Source organism: Diceros bicornis, chromosome 8 (assembly GCF_020826845.1).
Source record: "Diceros bicornis minor isolate mBicDic1 chromosome 8, mDicBic1.mat.cur, whole genome shotgun sequence".
Classification (NCBI taxonomy): Eukaryota; Metazoa; Chordata; class Mammalia; order Perissodactyla; family Rhinocerotidae; genus Diceros; species Diceros bicornis.
The window spans coordinates 70,547,477-70,565,869 of record NC_080747.1 but is presented as its reverse complement, the minus strand read 5'-3'; the positions used below and the strand labels follow the sequence as shown (position 1 = coordinate 70,565,869).

The following is an 18,393-nucleotide window of genomic DNA, read 5'->3' as shown; positions in this document are numbered from 1 at the left end:
AAAGGAATTTGGTTAGATTACATAACTTGAGAAGTCTAAGGGCTGAGGCTAGTTAGGCCAAACATGCATTGAAAATTTTCCTTATGTAAAAAAATATTTTTAAAAGGTTAAAAATTTTTGATAATTTTTTCACAATAGTGGAAGTAGTCAACTGCTCTTATTCTAAAGAAACTATTATTTGTAGATGTTAAAACTGTATGGAGACTTAAAAATATACTCTAACAGTCGAAGGTAGGGCAAATTACTTAAATAAAATTGAGATATTTGCCCCAAATAGTAGAAACGCAATTTGTATCAGTTTTCCAGAGAATTATCTGCAATTAATAAGAAAAAGAAACCTGATTTGTTAACTCAAATTATCAGTATTTTCTTTCTCCATTCAAATTGCAATCTAAGATTCAGTTTGTTGAGTTTGGTTTAGTGGGTATTTATTTAGGATTTTTATGAAAAACAAGGAAACAGAGAGGAGGAATAGTGCTGTGCAAATGACCTCTGGGGACCAAGCCGGACTCAAATGCTCACTTCTCCTCTGAGGTTATTAACATCCTTGTTTGTTTTGGCATTTTTAGATACTACATGGCTCTCTCTGTGCTGTTTATGAAAAGCTGAGCGAGTCGAAAAGCAGAGACCGACTGTATTTCCAGGGGTGTTTTGGTCTGCGGGCATTTGTTCCTCAGCGCTGCTGTGGACAGGGCCAGGGCTGCGTGGAGCCGATTGTTTCTCCGGGTTGTGCAGACCCGCTGCCTGATGTCGGTGCTGAAAGCGGCTGCCAACAAACCTATTCCTTTACATTTTGCCTGGTCTTCATTTCACCGGAAAACACAGTAGCTGCAGCCACTCATAGACTTTCTCCTCTTTCCCTTTCCCCCGCTCCCCCCTCCCTAGACTTCTCTGGGCTTTGACGTCATGTGTGCTCCTTTCAGTTGCCATAGCAACCCCATTCCCCAAGCCCTCTGTCCGTCTCCTCTGGTAGGTTCCACAATGGTACAGGCAGCATCACGCTGCACAATGGTTTCCAGGCAGTGAAAGAGGGTGATTCAGCAAGCCACTCTTCTTCTTCTTTTTTTTTTTTTTTTAAGCCTCCCCTTCCCTTTTTATTTTTATGGGGGTGGGTGGTGCTTGTTATATGCTTACCTTTTTCTTTTCCTTTCTCATTTTTGCAATTTTTCTTTTTTCTCCTCACCCCTCAATTCCTGGGGCTTGAGTGACTTTAAGACTGGGTTTTCTTGGAAATCACCTGTCCATCATTAATTTTAAACAATTTCCCCACCTCCAAAATATCTGTTCCTTATTACAGTTTGGAATGTGGTTAATGAAAAACAAGTAGGGAGGATTTCTGGGGCAAACACTGCTGGATCAGGATCGTAGTTCTCAAGCACGGAATGGTAGGTAGCTCTTTGCTCATTCTGGGTTCTAACCTGTTTTTTGGAGGGTGGGGTGATGTCTATTGATCGCTCCTGGTGGGGTGGGAGAGTGAATGTGGGAGAGAGAGAGATGGGATGGAAAGCAGGTTAATGAAGTGAACTACCTCTGAAGCAAGAAGCCACCAGCTTTTCCTTCTGTGTGGAGCATCTCTCCCCAGACCTGGGCGTGTTGAAACCTTTCTGTTTGGAGTGAGGGTTGGCAGAGGGTGGGAGGGAGCGATCTTATTGTGACCAGGGGTTTTTAGACCAATGCAGAGCTACAGAAGGAATGAGAAAAACAGAGAGAGAGACAGAGAGACAGAGAGCACAGCTGTGCTTGTTAGAAGTGCTGACCTCAGTCCCATATCTAAGAAATGCTATGGGTTCCATAAAACATTAAAAAATCATGTCTTTAAGTATGCATTTATGTTTACTTCCTGAGAGGTGTAACTTAAATAAATATGTTGGGACATATTTGCATATTTTAGTAGGGAATAGTATTTATATGTTTTAGTTGCAAAACTGATGGCATTACTCTTTCAAAGACACTCTAGGCTAAATTTGGGCTGGGGAGAGGAACACAGAACGGGGGTCAGATTAGAGATAAGAGGAAACATGGCACTGCGGTCACACAGGTAAGAGGGCTCTTTAAGAAAGTCATCTCCTAGTCATAGCAGGCAGCATTTTTTTTTTTTTTGTAGCATGGCTCCCAGGTATTCTGTGCCGGGATACTGTGTCCGCTAGAAATGTCAGAGCTCTTTGGGTAAAAAAAAAATGTAGCATCAGAAATGAGCATGGCAGTATACTTATCAGAATTTATGTATTTGTGCCTACAGCAAAATAAATGTGATTTATTCGAAAATCTTCAAGTAAATCAAGGTTAGAGATATTTTAAGAAAATTATATATCTATTTCTTTTTTCTCCCTCTACGTTTAAATCTAGAGACTGAGTCTTTGATTTTACCCCCTTAAAGACATAACTTACCAGAGTACTGCAGTTTAGCCACAGAGAAAGATTGGCTTATCCCAGGGTAGTCGGCTCTGAAGCGATCACAAGGTTGTTTACATGGGCTGTCTTTCCTGCAGAGCCTGACAGTGTCTGTACAGCAGCCCTGCCTGCTTCTGGTTTGTTGACGGTAACTTTTATGAACAAACTGGAAAGAGGCAGGCTAAGTCATCTGAGACAGGCCACAGTGCAGACTGAAGGAAAACGGGTCTAAGTGCACCAGGCATTGCCAGTCCAAGGTCCAATTTCTTCCTCTATCCCTAGTCTTCTAGTTGTCGGACCCTGGAAAATCTCACAGAATGCTGATCAATGTAGTAAAAATGGTTGCAGGAATGATCATTTCTCTCAGAGAGGCTTCTGTAAATTTTCTACCTTAGGTGAGCATAAGTGTTGTAAATATAGACAGCGATGCTCGTGAATGAGCTCACAAGCTTCTGACCCCACTTAGGAATCATTGGATTTTAGGGGCTGGACAGTTAGTTTTGCTGCCTCTGGTATGTATTCCCTTCTCTACCTTGATCTCACTCTTAAAATTGACCTAAAGTCCTGGATTTGCTTATTTTATCACATAGAGCAAACTGGATTTTCTTTCCTCCACAACGGAACTAGAAAATCAGATGACAAAGGTGGTATGACCTTAGATATTAAAGAGTCTTCGTGCTTCTTCATTTGCATATCACTCTTTCCTGTTTTTGCAAAGTATTTTTAATTTGACGGGCTCCTGGTGTTACAAAATCTTCGAAGTTTTGATAAAAAGATTCTTGATGATGAGGCAGTAAGAAATTATATGTAGAGTGGAAAAACCAGCTGCCTCCAGCTTCCTGCTTGCTTGCCCCAGAACAGCATCTGCTGTTGGGAGAAGTGTGTTTGCCATGCTGTAAGGGGATGTTTATGGACAGATCCCAGAGGGACCGAGTGTGTTTTTGCTGTCATTGTCTGGTCTGCAGCTATTAGTATTTAATGGTTTCATGGTACGTGGTCAGTATTTTTCAAGGTTAGGATGAACTGAGAGTTGATTGTGGATGCTATAAATGTATGTATATTTTTAAAATTACAGGAAAATTCATAGGATTTTCCTTGTTAGTATATCCTATAGGAATATCATAAGCAAGAGGAATCTGCCTGATCTAAGTAATGTGAAAAAGCCTCCTGTATTTAAAGGTAAAGCCTCTCATATTTAAAGGTTGTTTTTTTTTTTTAAGTTTTATTGTGGCTTTATGTAAATGAATCTATTTCTTTGGATGTAATCTTAGGAAAAAAGTCTTTTAATACTGATTTTAAAAGATAAAGACAGATTGAGGGTTTTATTGTGTGTTAAACATGGGAACAGATGCTCTCCCTGCTTGCTCTAGTTCTGGCTTCAGGTCACATTTGTAGCTAAAAGACTTTGCACAGAACGGTGTGTTCAAATGGAATGATTGCTTAGTTGCTTATGAGAATAATAGACTCAAAGCAAGAGAGACTTCCTTCAATTAGAATAAGAAGTGAACAAATTGACATTTTAAATTCTTTCTCCATTGCCCCTACTATTTCCTCTTACAGTTTCTTTTAAGCTTTTGGTTGGATGTTGCAACACTTAGGCAAAAAGAGGCACAAAGTGTCCAGTAATGACAGGAAAGGAGTACAATGCTGTATTTGCTGCAGGCTGAGTGCTTCCTTCCTGCCACACATGCATCTCTTGCACCTTCTTCTGAGAACCAAGGACTTGGGGAAAAAGTTGGGCCTATAGCCTACTGGGGGAGATGCTTATTTATAAAGAAGAAGAGAATCCATTTGTTTCTTCAGTGTGTTAGATGTATTTATTACATTACATAAGTCTGCGATGAGACACTGCTGCTGATTCAGATAAAAGATCATGCTGCATATTGATGGTTTGAAAGAGAAAATGTAATTTAGAATTGGAGCTTGGATTTTCAGAAATTTACCTATCTATACATCTTTTCATAGCAAAGTTGTAAGGTTTTGGCTACTTTCAGTTTGAGTACATTTTATCCTTATGAGAAAATCAAGGCAAAGAGAGGGAAAGTCGAAAATCTATATATTTTAGGTGTCAATTTTTTTCCCTCTATTTAATGGAAGGGAACTTCATTTCTTATTGTGAATCTTGGCAGAAATTCTAAATGGAAACCTCAGGAGGTATTGAAAATCCTCAAATCAAAAGAAACATTTTTGGTTTGAAAAGTGGACCGCAAATTTATACTTATTTTTGGTAAAGGATTTTCTAGTTGAATTGGTGTTTTGGATCCATAACAAGCCACTGCAGCCTTTCTCACTGTTCTTATCCCTGAGATGTAAAACCCTTAGGCTTATAGAACTAAGGCTTCTAGGAATGAAAAGTAAAGTTTTGAATGGGAAAAGAAATGCCTGAAGCTTCCTTAGAATCATTCCTAACTCATAGTTACTCTAAAACCCTGTATAGTGTGCAGGTATAAAATGAAGTTCTCCTACAGGGCAACCAGGCATTTGCAGAGTCGCCTGCCTGGTAATATCCACAGTAAAATGACCTGCTACTTTGTGTGTGTGTGTGTGCATGGCAGAAAGGAAAAAACACCCACAACCCAGTGGTGACTTAAAAGTACTAGAAATTCATCTTAGTGATTTGTCTTCATAGAATTAAGTAAAACTGCCTTCTGGTTTTTGGGTGTTAACCTACCTGAGTGCTCCATGTGCTTCCTAAAATGAGTTTCTTAAAGTTGTTGTCCTCTTCTCATGCATTGGAAGTAGGGTCTGAAAGCATTGATAGTAAAGCTCTTAGATCCGCTTACTTGGTGATGTTTACTCAGTGTCCATCCTTCCTCTGCCATAGCACTTAGCACACGACACAGTGATTGCCTATTCCTGTGTTTCCTGTATTCTCTACTCAATTATAATCTCTGTTAGGACTGACTGTGTCTAGCACACAGTAGGGACACAATTAATATTCTTTGAATGAATGTCTCACATGCACAGAGTTTTCTGCTAAGTGCTATGGGTGGAAAAGTTGAGAAACTGTAGCACAAAGTTTCTGCCATTTGGGAGTTTACAGTCATTTAGTGAAATGAGGTTAAATAACAAAGATGGTTTATGATCAAGGGCCCATATCAGTGATTTGACAATAAATGTGGTAGGAATTCAGAGGAGAAAGAAATTCGCCTGCTCTGAAATGGTAGTAGGTAACACTGGAGGCCATATTGGGATGGCCTGGGCGGGGGCAGGGGCCGGGGGTGGTGGGCAGGAGAGTGTGATGGGGGAGGAATTCCTAGTGGTAGATGTAAGCACCTGGCTCATAAAGGGATGCTGCTTATTTGCAGCAGAGAGGTTTATTTTGGGGATGGTGAGCATACTTTCCAAACTAGAAATCAAATCAATCAATATCGTTTGATAATGGGTAGAACATTGGAAACTGGCACAGTCCTAGAGAATCTGGTCCAATATAATGTCAAAAAGTAACAATTTGAAGTTACAGACCTACCTTTGTAACTAGAGCAGATTATGGAAAAACATACATACATGTACCTTCCCAGCTTCAGACCAACTTCAGGTTAGTTTTATTTTTTTTCACATAAGTCAGCAGTTTTCGAACTTCTCCTCCTCCTTTTCTCAGAAACTATGTTCCAGTGACATCTTATATGAAAGCAGAATACGCAAACGTGGAACTATGGAGCTGTCCCAGTTGAAGCTGAGTAGGGTGCCTTGTATCACAAAACCAAATCCATATCACAAAACCAAATATCTTATCAACCAAAGTAACAATTACTAATTGGGCTTATGTTCAGATTTTAAAATACCCAGCTACTCTGGTATTGGTAACACCAAAGTCTTGTGCTTGTGATAAATTTGAACAGGGTGAACTACCTTGAGATGTTTTATTCCCTCCCCCTGCGTCCCACCACCCATCACCAATTGTCTTTGCCAGTCTTTTGGTTTTCTAAATGCAGGTGAAATTCCCATCTGAATGTTAAAATCAAACTCATCTGTATTTTTGCTTTTATTTTAGGCTAGCGTGAGAAACACCAACAGCAGGACCATCTCAGATCTTCGTTATGGCAACTCATGCAAGAAGCTGTTGAATTAGACCCATTTCCTATAGATGAGAAATCACATAAGCAGTGGTGAGTTGCAAATTTAAAAATGTTCCTTAGCAGGAAAGATGTAATCCATACACTAGGTGGGATGTGAAGAAATATTGCTCTAAATAACGTCAACTAAAGAAGTGAAAATCAGGGCCTGCCCCGTGGCTTAGCGGTTAAGTGCGCGCTCCGCTACTGGCAGCCAGGGTTCGGATCCCGGGCGCGCACTGACGCACCACTTCTCCGGCCATGCTGAGGCCGCGTCCCATATACAGCAACTAGAAGGATGTGCAACTATGACATACAACTATCTACTGGGGCTTTGGGGGAAAAAAAAAAAGGAGGAGGATTGGCAATAGATGTTAGCTCAGAGCCGGTCTTCCTCAGCAAAAAGAGGAGGATTAGCGTGGATGTTAGCTCAGGGCTGATCTTCCTCACGAAAAAAAAAAAAAGTGAAATTCAAAAGGACAGAATGTATAACTGGTGGTGCAGTGCTATTAATACCACATATAGTAGCATGAGGTCTTGAGGTGCATGGGTGCACCGTGTGACACTTTGATGCTACCACCCTGGGTGATACGTGGGTGTTACCAGCCTGTGTAAGATGGCTGCAATGAACAATTTCATGAGGCTGAGTGACAGTTGGGTCACAGTATTTTTCTGTGGCTTTTATTATTTGCAACACAATTCTATATTTCACCAGTTCATCCCCTCTAGTAGAAGAATTGGTTCTGAGCTAAATTATAATGCTCAATTTCTTTCAAGAATATATATATATTATATTATTTATATATATGCATATTCTTTAGATCTTTAGAAATAGGGGAAGGGAAATCCCATCACAGTTTTATAAAACACCGTTTATGGACATCTTAGCCTACAAATCCTTTTGCTTAATAAAAACAATATTAAAAATAGATCCAGTTGCTCTGCTAGTTGGGATAATTTAAAAAACTTGTTATTATTTTATAAAAATATCTGCACACACAGGCAGAATATATTTTTTAATCAAATACTTGATGTTTCATAGTCACCAAAGTCCATAATCAATAGACTCCAGCAGAGATGAAGCAGTTATAATCTGTCAAATAATATCTTTGAGAAATAGAGTATGACAGTGGTGCTTATAAGACTCCAAAAGAAGCTGTTTTGAGCTAGTGATCAATATGTCTCTTTCATTTGCTTAGTGGCTTATGTAACTCTGGGTAGGTAGGCTATCATGTGAAATAATGCATGACCTATAACTGCAGAAGACTGATGAAATTAACCCTATACTTATTTCACACCATGATTTTCATTACAGCCTGCTTACAATTATATTGAGAAAGCAGATATCATAGTCATCACTATGCTGTGCTTAATCATGAATAAATGAGTGTTGGTTATAAAAGGGAATCATATATAATTGCCAGTAATCAACCATTTTTGATCCAAAATATGGGCAATTTTATATGGCCAAACTTAGTATTGTGAGTTATATGTCACTGCCAGTGATATAGAAAACATATATTGCCCCATCTTAAACATTTACTTATTAAGCAAACATTTATTGAGAATATGTGATGTGGATTTCATCCTTAGCTTTTGGGATAGATGAGAGATACTACCTGCCTTAAAGGAGCTTTCAGTCTAAAGAGTGTGGCACTTAGGATAAATTATACCATTAAAAGGGAGAGATATATTCTAAAGAGGGTGGTACTTATACACTGCTGTCAAATGGGTAGACATGGGGTGCTAAAGGAAGTGCAGCAGAGGAAAGTCTAATACATGTGGGGTGGAGATTTGTCAAGGAAGGCACTCAGAGAGTAATATTTTAGCTGAATGTTAAGGACAATAAGAGGTTAGCTAGAGGAGGGGGAACAGTGGGAACATTTTTTCAAGGGCCCAGCTGCTTGAGAGCGTGATTGTTCAGGGCACTAGGTGTCATTTACTGTGCTGAGGCATAAATGGGGGTGGTACAGATGAAGTTGAAGAGGGCTGTAGGAGCTATATCGTGAAGGATCTCTTAGACAAAGCTAAGGAGTCTGTGTTTTATTCTAAAATGAAGAATTTATGAAGATTTTAAACAGGAGAATGACATGGTCACATTTATTTTTTAAATTATGAAATATATCATACACATAGAATAGTGTAGGGGGCTGGCCCAGTGGCATGGCAGTTAAGTTTGCACATTCTGCTTCAGTGGCCTGTGGTTCACAGGTTCGGATCCTGGGTGCGGACCTACTCACCGCTCATCAAGCCATGCTGAGGTGGCATCCCACGTAGAAGAGCTACAACTCTACAACTATGATATACAACTATGTACTGGGGCTTTGGGGAGAAAAGAAGAAAAAGAGGAATATTGGCAACAGATGTTAGCACAGGGCCAGTCTTCCTCAAAAAATAAATAAATAAATAAAATAAAATGAACACATGTTAAAGATTTTATTTAAAAAAAAAAAGAAGAGTGTATAAAACAAATATAGGTTAAAGAATAATTATACAGTAAACCTCATATAACCAGCATTCATACGAAGGATTAGACTCCCAGTAAGCGCCCTGTGTACTTCTTGAAGATCACAGGCTTTTCCTTCCCCACTAGTGGTCACCACTAACCACAACTTTCTCTTTCGCCACTCTCATCCTCTTGCTTTTCTTTGTAGGTTTTCCATCTTGTAATCATAGCACATATGTTCTTAATCACCTGATTTTGTTAAACATTTTAAGATTCTTCCATGTTGATGCGTGTAGTTTATTCATGTAACTTGTATAGTATTCTACTCTATGAATATACCAAAATTTACTTGTCTGTTCTACTGTTGATAGACATTTGGATTGTTTCTATATTATTTATGTGTGTATGTGTGTATATACATAAGATGAGTTATTTATACATAAACAAATATATTTAAAACTTAATAAAGTTATTAAGTATATATAATAATTTTTATGCATATATATGTATTATTGCTCATGGCTTCTAGTACATATGTATAAGAGTGTCTCTAGGATAAATATCAAGGAAAGGAACTACTGAGTTTTGGGGTATGTGCACATTCAGTTTTTCTAAATAATGCCAAAATATTTTTCCCAATTAGTTGCATCAATTTATGCTTCTGTCAGCAATATACGAGAAGCTCTATATCCTCATCAACACTTGATTTAGAAGTTCTTAAATTTTGCCAGTCTGATGGGTACATAATTTTACTCATGGAAGTATTAATTTGCGTTTTGCTGATTACTAATGAAGAAAAACATCTTTTCATTTTTTATCGGCCATTTGATTTTCCTCTTTTGTGAAGTGTTTGCTCAAGTCTTTATGAGATTTGTTTTTCAAAATGATAGCTAGCATTTATTGAATTCTTACTGTGCTATGTACTTTACAAGCATTAATTAATTCTTTATATCATCCCTATGATTTATAGATAAGGAAACTCAAGTTTAGAGAGGTTAAATAACTTGCTGACAATCACACAGCTAAGAAACAGTGGACTTCGGATTCAAGCCTAGGTCTTTCTGACTCCAGAGTTCTTCAATTTCTTGGATTACGTTTGGAAGGGGATTAGACTGGAGCCAGAGAGAACACTTAAGGTGCTATTGCAGGAATCCAGTTAAAAATAATGAGGTCATACATCAAAGAATCACTAGAAGGACATAAGTACAAAGCAGCTGGACTCAGTAATGAGTGTCACGGGTGAAAAAGAGGGAGGATTTAAAAAGTCTCAAGTTTTAATACCTGTTGGCTAGGTAAATTCAATATTAGTCATACAATGGATATTTATATTCCAGGTATTGTGGTAGGTGTTAAGAATACATTTTATGGAGCCAGCCCTGGTGGTCTAGTAGTTAAGGTTCCGTGGTCCCCCCTCCGCGGCCCAGCTTTGTTTCCTGGTCGCGGAACCACACCACCTGTTGTCTCTCGTTGCCATGCTGTGGCGGCGGCTCACATAGAGAGCTAGAAGGACTTACAACTATGATGTACAACTATGTACTGGGGATTTGGGGAGAAGAAGGAAAAAAATACAGTGTAGTGATTAAGAGCATGGGCTTTACAGCCAAATACACTCAAGGTCAAATTCTAAAAAAAAGAATACATTTTATGATTCCATGACTCAATAAGAGATGAATTTAGTTCATAGGATCATAAATTTTAGGATTTAAAGAGACCACAGAGTTTATTTGGGTCAACCCTTCACTGTTTTAAAATGTGGAACCTGGTGTAAAAAGAGGTTAAGTGGCTTGTTCAAGATCACATGTTACTAAGTGTCAGATTAAGAATAGGCCTGCAAAGGCCTGCAAGGAATGCAAAATAACAGCTTGCTTGCTTTTTAAATTACTAAGTGAAAATATAATCAACCTACTTTATCTCCTAAACATTTTTCAAGTCAATTCTCTTTGAAATAAATCTGTTGTTACTGCCATAAATTAGGCCCTCATCATTGTTAGCAGGTTTATTTATGTAGCCTAGCATGTTATCTTCTTGCCCATGATTCTACCAATGAAGCCACCAGATCTGATTTGCGGTTGTTACTGTGTAACTTCCCTGCTAACTTTGATATGTTCCATTGCCTACGTAATAAATTCCCTTCTCCTTAAAATACGCCACACTCCCGTCTACCCCAATTTAGGACCTGACGATCTCTCGAATTGCCTGGGGACATCAATGTGCTTCAGTCTCATTACGTAGACTCAAATGTTGCTCACCTCTGTGATTTATTTCATACTGTCTATTCTGCCTGTGTTCACCCCACCTATCCTTAGTTAGTCGTTAGTCATCTTTTAAGACCTTTGCAATTCAAAGAATGGTCTGGGGACCAACAGCATGGGCATCATCTGGGAGCTTGATGAGAAATGCAGCATCTTAAGTCCCACCCAGATCTACTGACTCAGAACTTTCAAGCAAGATTCTCAGGTGATTTAAAGTTTGAGAGGTACTGCTTAGACTCGCTTTAGACTTCATCAGATGTTATGTCCTTCCAGAAGCCTTCCTGACTCGTTCCATTAGGCGTTCCTTCCTGGTGTTCTCACAGTAGCCTATGCATATCTATCTGACTGCATTACCACAATACTTTATTAATTGTTTGTGCGTCTGTCTCTCCACCTTACCTGTGAGTAATTTGAGCCAGATCGAATTGTCTTTGACTTTTCCATGCCCAGCAGAGTGCCTGATGCTTGGTAGCACTGCATAAATATTTGTTGAATGATTGATGAAAGAAACAAGAAAGAACAAGAGATAGATATATAGAAAGATAGAAACAGAGGCAGGAAAAAGGAAATCACAAGGAGAAAAAAACATAGCCGAAGGGACTTCATAGAGAAATAACTAGACTGCAAAAATGCACCAAACATTGGCCTCTGATACAATCTGGAAAGCAGCCTGACACAGAGTCTACAGTCTTGTTTAAAAGAATGGGTGATAAATGTGAATATTGTTTGCCAGATCACTTAGAAGCAAAGATTACCTTAATTTTTCATATAATAACATAGTTTTGTTATCGTTGTTGCTGTTGAGTAAATGTTGCCAAAATTTGTCTTACTTTCCTAAACAAAGTGTCCTAATGTCCTCTTAACTAGTCAGAGACAGTTTAGAATATTGTGTAAAAAAGGATAGAGGATGCAAGTTTGTTTTGAAGTTGTACAGGAGACAGAAATAAGAGACCAGTGAGTAGAAAGTAGGTACTTTAGAGATGATACTTTATGTGGGAGATTGAACTAAATGACCTCTAAGGTGCTTATGAATTATGAGTCTATAATTGTTCAGAAAAATTCAGGAAGAATGAGGGTTATAATAAAGACTATAATAGTGGATAACATTTATTGAGTGATTACTTCGTGCCATGCACTCTTCAAAGCACTTTGCATGCACTAATTCATTTAATTCTCACAAAAATCCTGCCAAGCATTTCCATTTTACAAATGATGAAACTGAAGCATAGGAGGTTTAGTAACTTGCCCTAGGTCATGCAACCAGTGAGGGTAGAGCCCAGGGAGTCCAACTCTGGAGCACTTCCCTTTTTATCACTATATTGTATCCTTCTCAGTATTAAAGGTGAAAGTTGGACCTGAATGGAGCCTTAAAACATTGATATGGTTTGAATTCCAGAAAAGGGTAAGAACAGGGATTCCAAGAAATGACAACAATATAATCAAAGTAAAGGAGATAGAAATAAGCATAACAGGTTTGTGGAACCAAATACCTTACAAGTGAGATGAATAAGAGAATATTCAGAAATTTATCTTTTTAGTGCTGCTCTGTCTACTTCTCAATGGCTGCAAGTTACCAAGATGGGAAACTAAATCCTTAGAACTATTTAACCCTAGTAAAACCAACATAAGTAGCCCTCATCTTGTATAAAATTTTAAAGGCTTTTCACTGATTGGTGGAACTTCCAGCAAATCTCCTAGGAGGATGGATTTGGGACTGTCACTATTTGAGAGGTCCCAAGTAATTTGATGTCAGATCAGGAAAATAATGTTTTCCTTTAGAAGTTGGCGTTTTCCTGGAGCTTATTTGAAAAGTGAGTCAGCATAAATTTTAGCATGTCTCAGATTCTTCATAAAGAATTCTCTGTATTCCAATAACCAGTATCAGAGGAACTACATTAAAATAAAAGTATGAGAGATCTTAATGAAAGTTTGGTTAACATAAGAAACCTTTTCAGATTAGGACTTCTTGTAAAATTCAGTCTACAGTTTAACGGCATTCATTACATATTATCTATTATTTATAGTGTAGATACCAGAAATTATATATGCCAGATGTTTCAAAGTTTTCTTTCTAGTTGTACTTTTGGGAGGTTTAGGTGCTTTGTTGATGCTTTAAATCCTTAAGACCCGCTTTCAAGTTCCTTTAAATTTGAGAGTGGATAACCTTGACAGTATTGTCTTTAGAAAGTCATTTGTAAATCTTAAGAATCAACATAAGTCTGCTTTGGAATTTAGTTTAAGATTTAAAATATTGCATTCCCCCTGCCTGCCCGCCCCTCCCCCCAAAACAAGATTGAATGAAATATGTTAGGCAAAAACTATGTAAAATAGTGGGTAAGAAACAATTAATTTAAGCTATTTTTCATCTTTTATGAGTTTCAGCCAAATATATCATGTCATGTGTCTGTTGACTATCCTCTTGGCCAACCAGGGTTCAGGTCGGCAATGTGGAACATCACAGGCAGTCAAATCTCATATGTTGAACTTCTTTTCTAGTCTTGGTTCTGAGTATAGATGTCTAACTCTGTATATAATTTAAGGAGCCAAAACACCATCTAGTTCTCAATGCTGTCTGCTTCTGAACCTGATATAATGTGTGAAATTCCCACTTACTCCTTTGGTTGAAGACTGTTCCTATTAAAATAGAAATGTTATGAAGTAAATTGATTGGCTGTCTAACCTGATAAACTAATTTGAGTTAAGGTTTGAATTGGTGATAATGGATTTTGAATCATAGATAATATCCACACTTGGATAAATGTCTTAATGCATTGACATGAGAGGCTAAAGGAATGGAATATACAAGAAAGATTTTTATATGGGGAGGAAATCAAGATTGGTTTGGAAGAGAGTGCTTTGTTAGGGGTTTGGCAGATTATTTTAAAATTTTCATTGGATAGTCTCCGGAAAAGGAAGCGATCTTGATGTTAGATTCTCCTTACTCATCCCAGTTCTGTCTGAATTAATATTTCCTTAACCTAGCTGAGTTTCAACTGTGTATGAGGCAGTTGTGATAGATATGTTTAAATTTCTTTCTCACAGTAAAAATTATGTAGATTAAATTGTATAGATTGAATTAAATTATGGGATGATACCCAAAAGGCCAGGCCCAAGTGGAGGGCCTTGGTGAGGGTAGCCTTGGCCAGCAAAGGGACTTCATGAGGATGAAAAGCAGCTTCATGGACAGCTGAAAAGGAAGAATAGGCCAGATGGAGACTTAGGAGGGTCTTGAAGACAGACTTGTCAATGCCCAATTTTGGTTTAACTCTCCTCCTTTTGTTATCTTTAGCTTAATTCTACCCATTCTCACTCTAAATCAAGAGATAAGATATTTTAGTTATAGAAAGTCATTTCCAATTATTCAGACTTATTATCCATAAGGAAGATTATGCATAGGCAACCAAATTGACTGCATCTATTTCCCAAATTTGTATCTTTCTTTATTTTAAAATAACCCTCTGCTATTGAAGAACTAGTGTGCACAATTTTTTGTTCATTGATTGACTTATGAGAGGAATCTTTTAAAATTTGCCTTTAAAAATCATGCTTTCTAAGCTGTACAGGGATTTGCCAACATACCAGGTGAAACTATTGGCATCTTAATCACTTTAGGTATCATATCAATACAACACATTTACATGAAGGTTAACAGATATTTTCAACAGGCAAATTGCTATGGTAGAATCTTAGAAGAATGAATAAGACACAATTCTTCCCTCCGTCCCTCTCTCCCTCCCAGTCTGCCTCCCTGCCTCCCTCCCCTACTCCCTTCCTTCCTTCTTTTCTCCCTCAAATATTTACTGGCTGTCCGCTCTGTGCTAGGTGCTGCAGCAACATAGATAAATTCTATTTAGTCCTTAAGCAGCTCACTACCAAACCTGGGCCTTTGAGTGGGAAGGGAAGGGGGAAACACTTATAAACAAATGAATCTCACATGTAGGATAGTTGCTTTAGTAGAGGTTGAGTTCAGAGAACAGTGCAATTACAAATGATTCAACTACTACCCGGGCATTCTCAACAGGAGTTCCACAGAAAGACATGAGTCCCTGTGCTCTAAGGCAGCAATTCTCAGACTTTGTGGTCTCATGATCCCTTTACACTCTTGAAAATTATTTAGAAACCCAAAGAGCTTTTGTTTATGTGGGTTATATTCATTGGTATTTACCATATTAGAAATTAAGATATAAATTTAAAATGTTTATATAATTCATTTAAAAATTAACAACAGGAAACCCATTACATTTTAACATAAAATAACTTATCATTTTATGGAAACTACTTTTTACAAAACAAAAATAATTTAGTGACAAAGTGGCATTGTTTTACATTTTTGCAAATCTGTTTAATGACCCGTTTAATAGAAGACAGCTGAATTCTCTTATCTACTTATGCCTTCAATCTGTTGTTATATCACACATCACACAGCCTCGGGAAGACTTTACTGTACATTTGAGAGAAAATGAGAATGAAAATGGAAAACCGTGTCTTAATAGTATTTGGAATCAGTTTTGACCTCAGGGGCCCCATTGAAAGGATCTTAGGGACGCTCAGGGGGTCTAAGAGCTATACCTGGAGAACCCCACTTCTAAAAAGCGTGTGTTGTATGTAATGAATTAACATCTCTTTACACATCTAGAATGATACTAATTATGTACCACCCTTGGAAAAACTGAGGAAATATTGTGTTTGGTCATTCAGAGGAGGAACTCTTGATGGGAAAAGCTGTAAGCCTAACCTTCTTGAAGGCAGAGATCTAGTTCTCTTTTTTATCCGTTAGCTGTCACAGGCCTGACATGTAGTTGACTGTCTGTGAATCTCAATGATCGAGCATTCTAAAATGACAGATGTGCTTTCATAAGTCACTCTAGTCCTAGGTAGAATATGGTGAGTGCTACAAATAAAAGGTTCAACGTGTTTTGTGGAGTTAGAGGGAGCAGCCATTTTCAGCTGAAGTATTAGAAGGGATTCGTTGAGGGAGGAGGTGGCGTCAGAGTGGAATTATGAAGATGAAGTCAGTGTTGGAGCTGGAAAGGTAACTTCTAGAAGATGGAATAGAATGAGCAAGGAGCAGAGTGGGCTTGGGGTTCAGAAGTTTAGGCTTGTGTGACCTAGGCACGGAGGAGATGGCAGTCAGGGATATGGCTGGGAAAATAGATTGGGGCCAAACTGAGGGAGGTCATGAATGATCTATGAAGGAATTTGGGTCTGTTTCTTTAGATCATGAAGAGCTACTGCTGTTTTCTGAGCAGGTTTAAGAAAATAAATCTGGCAGCAATGTTGAGAGTAGCTTGGAGAGGAGAGAAAATGGAGGCAGGATGAGCAATTAGAGGGAGGGAGGGAATGAGAATCCAGCTTGAAGAAGAGGCAGTAAGAATCAGTGGAGAGGAATCCGGTGGAGAGAGATGACGTCCAGGTTTCAGGTAGTTTGGAGTAAGAAGTTATAAAAGAGACCGGGCTTCAGTCAGTAAGGAAGGGAAATGCTGGGTTCTTTATGATTTCACTGTAGGCCCAGCCACAGCATTACTAAGCAGTTATACCCAGATCCTTGGGCTTTGGTTTTTCCATATGTAAAATGTAGAAATGGATTGCTTGCCTATTTGTGTCACAGAGTCCATGTAAGGATTAATGAGCTCTTTGACAGAAAGGCACTCTATTAATCTAAGCCATCAATAATAAAAATGAGAATGTTTGCCAGGTGTTTTTGCTCCTATGTCGAAGGCTGCTCTGTAAATATGAAATACTGCCTGGAACCGTTGTCACTCTTAATAATAGTAAAGTCATTACCACAAAATGCCTATACAGCAAACGTGTTCTCTGTCAATTCCAAAGTGGGAAGATGAAACCAGGCCTGGAAGTCCATTCCATTTTGTTTATTATGAATCTTGCTTATTGTAAACTATTTTCCTGGTTAGTAGAGAAGTCATTTTAAGAGTATTTGAATTTCATTGTATCTCATTATTTCCATCACTCTATTCTGGTCAGGTTTTCCATTGTTATCAGGGACCTCATTATCCTGACTTTTCTCTGTGCAAATGGAGATGGGATGACATTTGATGTGCCCAGTGCTTGCATCTGTGTTCTTGTCGATTATAGCGACTTCCATCAGTTTTCACACAGAGCTATGTAGTACCGTGGCCAAACATGCAAACTCCTGAGTCAGACCGCCTGGGTTTAAACCCAAATTCTGTACTTCATATGCGATCCTGGTTAAGTTATATCATCTCTTAAGCCTCAGTTTCTTCATCTGTAAAATGGTACTAACAGTGGTGCTGATCTTATAAGGCTGTTGTAAAGGTGATCAGTGTAAACCACGTGGCCTTAAATGTTCAGTAACTGCCAGGTTTAGATTTGTTTTGGGTCACATTTATTACTGTTATTATCAACAAGTTTTCTTTCCTATCAAGATCTTGTTTCATACCTTGTGAATTCATTATTTGTCTACCAATAGTTAATTTGTGACCACACAATTGATCATCAACCTTTTCTTTACCTAGAATAACATTCTGAAGAATCCCTAAAATCGTAAATATTGTTCATCATCCCTTTATATATATTCCTATTGGGCTTTCTTTTGCCTAGCAAATCAAGTATTTAATTCTGCAGTAAATATAAGGGATCCAACAACTTGTTCTAACCATCCAACTGGTATTATTTCCCATGATACATTGCTGTCCTCCCACACAACCTTCCTGTAAAGAAAATGTGCTTGCCATCTTCCTTCTTGGCCTTGTATTTTACTCAATCTGTTCTCAAGATCTGTAACAGTATGTTTCTGTCTTTGCTGTGGATCAAGTCTCTCTGGACTTCTAAAGGCACCTTCCCTTTTAGCTCAGATCCATTGAGGTCTGTTTGGAACATACACCAAGCTCTTGGTGTATATTGTTGAGGCTCGTGGGAGGTTGGGGCTACAACCAAACCTGGGTTCTGCTCTCCAAACCAAAGCTTGTTTTTCTAATTTGCATAAGTACTTCAAGAGTCATTGGATGACTTTGGTTTTGCTCAGCACCCAATCAGTTGTTATCCATTACTGTTGATAAGTGATGCTTATAAATTCCTGTGAGTTTTGGCCAAATATATCATTGGCAGATTCTTCCCTTGTCATAGTTGCATGGACTGAATATTCATCCACTGTCTCTCTCTACTTCTTGTAGAAGTCTTTGGCTCTGACTTCTATGGGATAGGAACCAAATCAAGGCAGTGGTCTTGCTTCATATGAAAAGTTGATCCATGTTTGTTAATAGTGAATATA

The 18,393-nt window shown here is 38.3% G+C and overlaps 1 protein-coding gene across 2 annotated transcripts in view; it reads left to right on the top strand.

Annotated features, from left to right (window-relative positions):
- Positions 1 to 1,066: 1,066 nt before the first annotated feature.
- Positions 1,067 to 18,393, top strand: part of MAPK10 (mitogen-activated protein kinase 10) — a 310,127-nt gene continuing 292,800 nt past the window's right edge. For both annotated transcript variants that reach the window (XM_058547445.1, XM_058547444.1), the window contains exons 1-2: positions 1,067 to 1,385; positions 6,386 to 6,500. The gene's annotated coding sequence lies outside the window, so the exon portion shown is untranslated. The remainder of the gene's footprint in view (positions 1,386 to 6,385; positions 6,501 to 18,393) is intronic.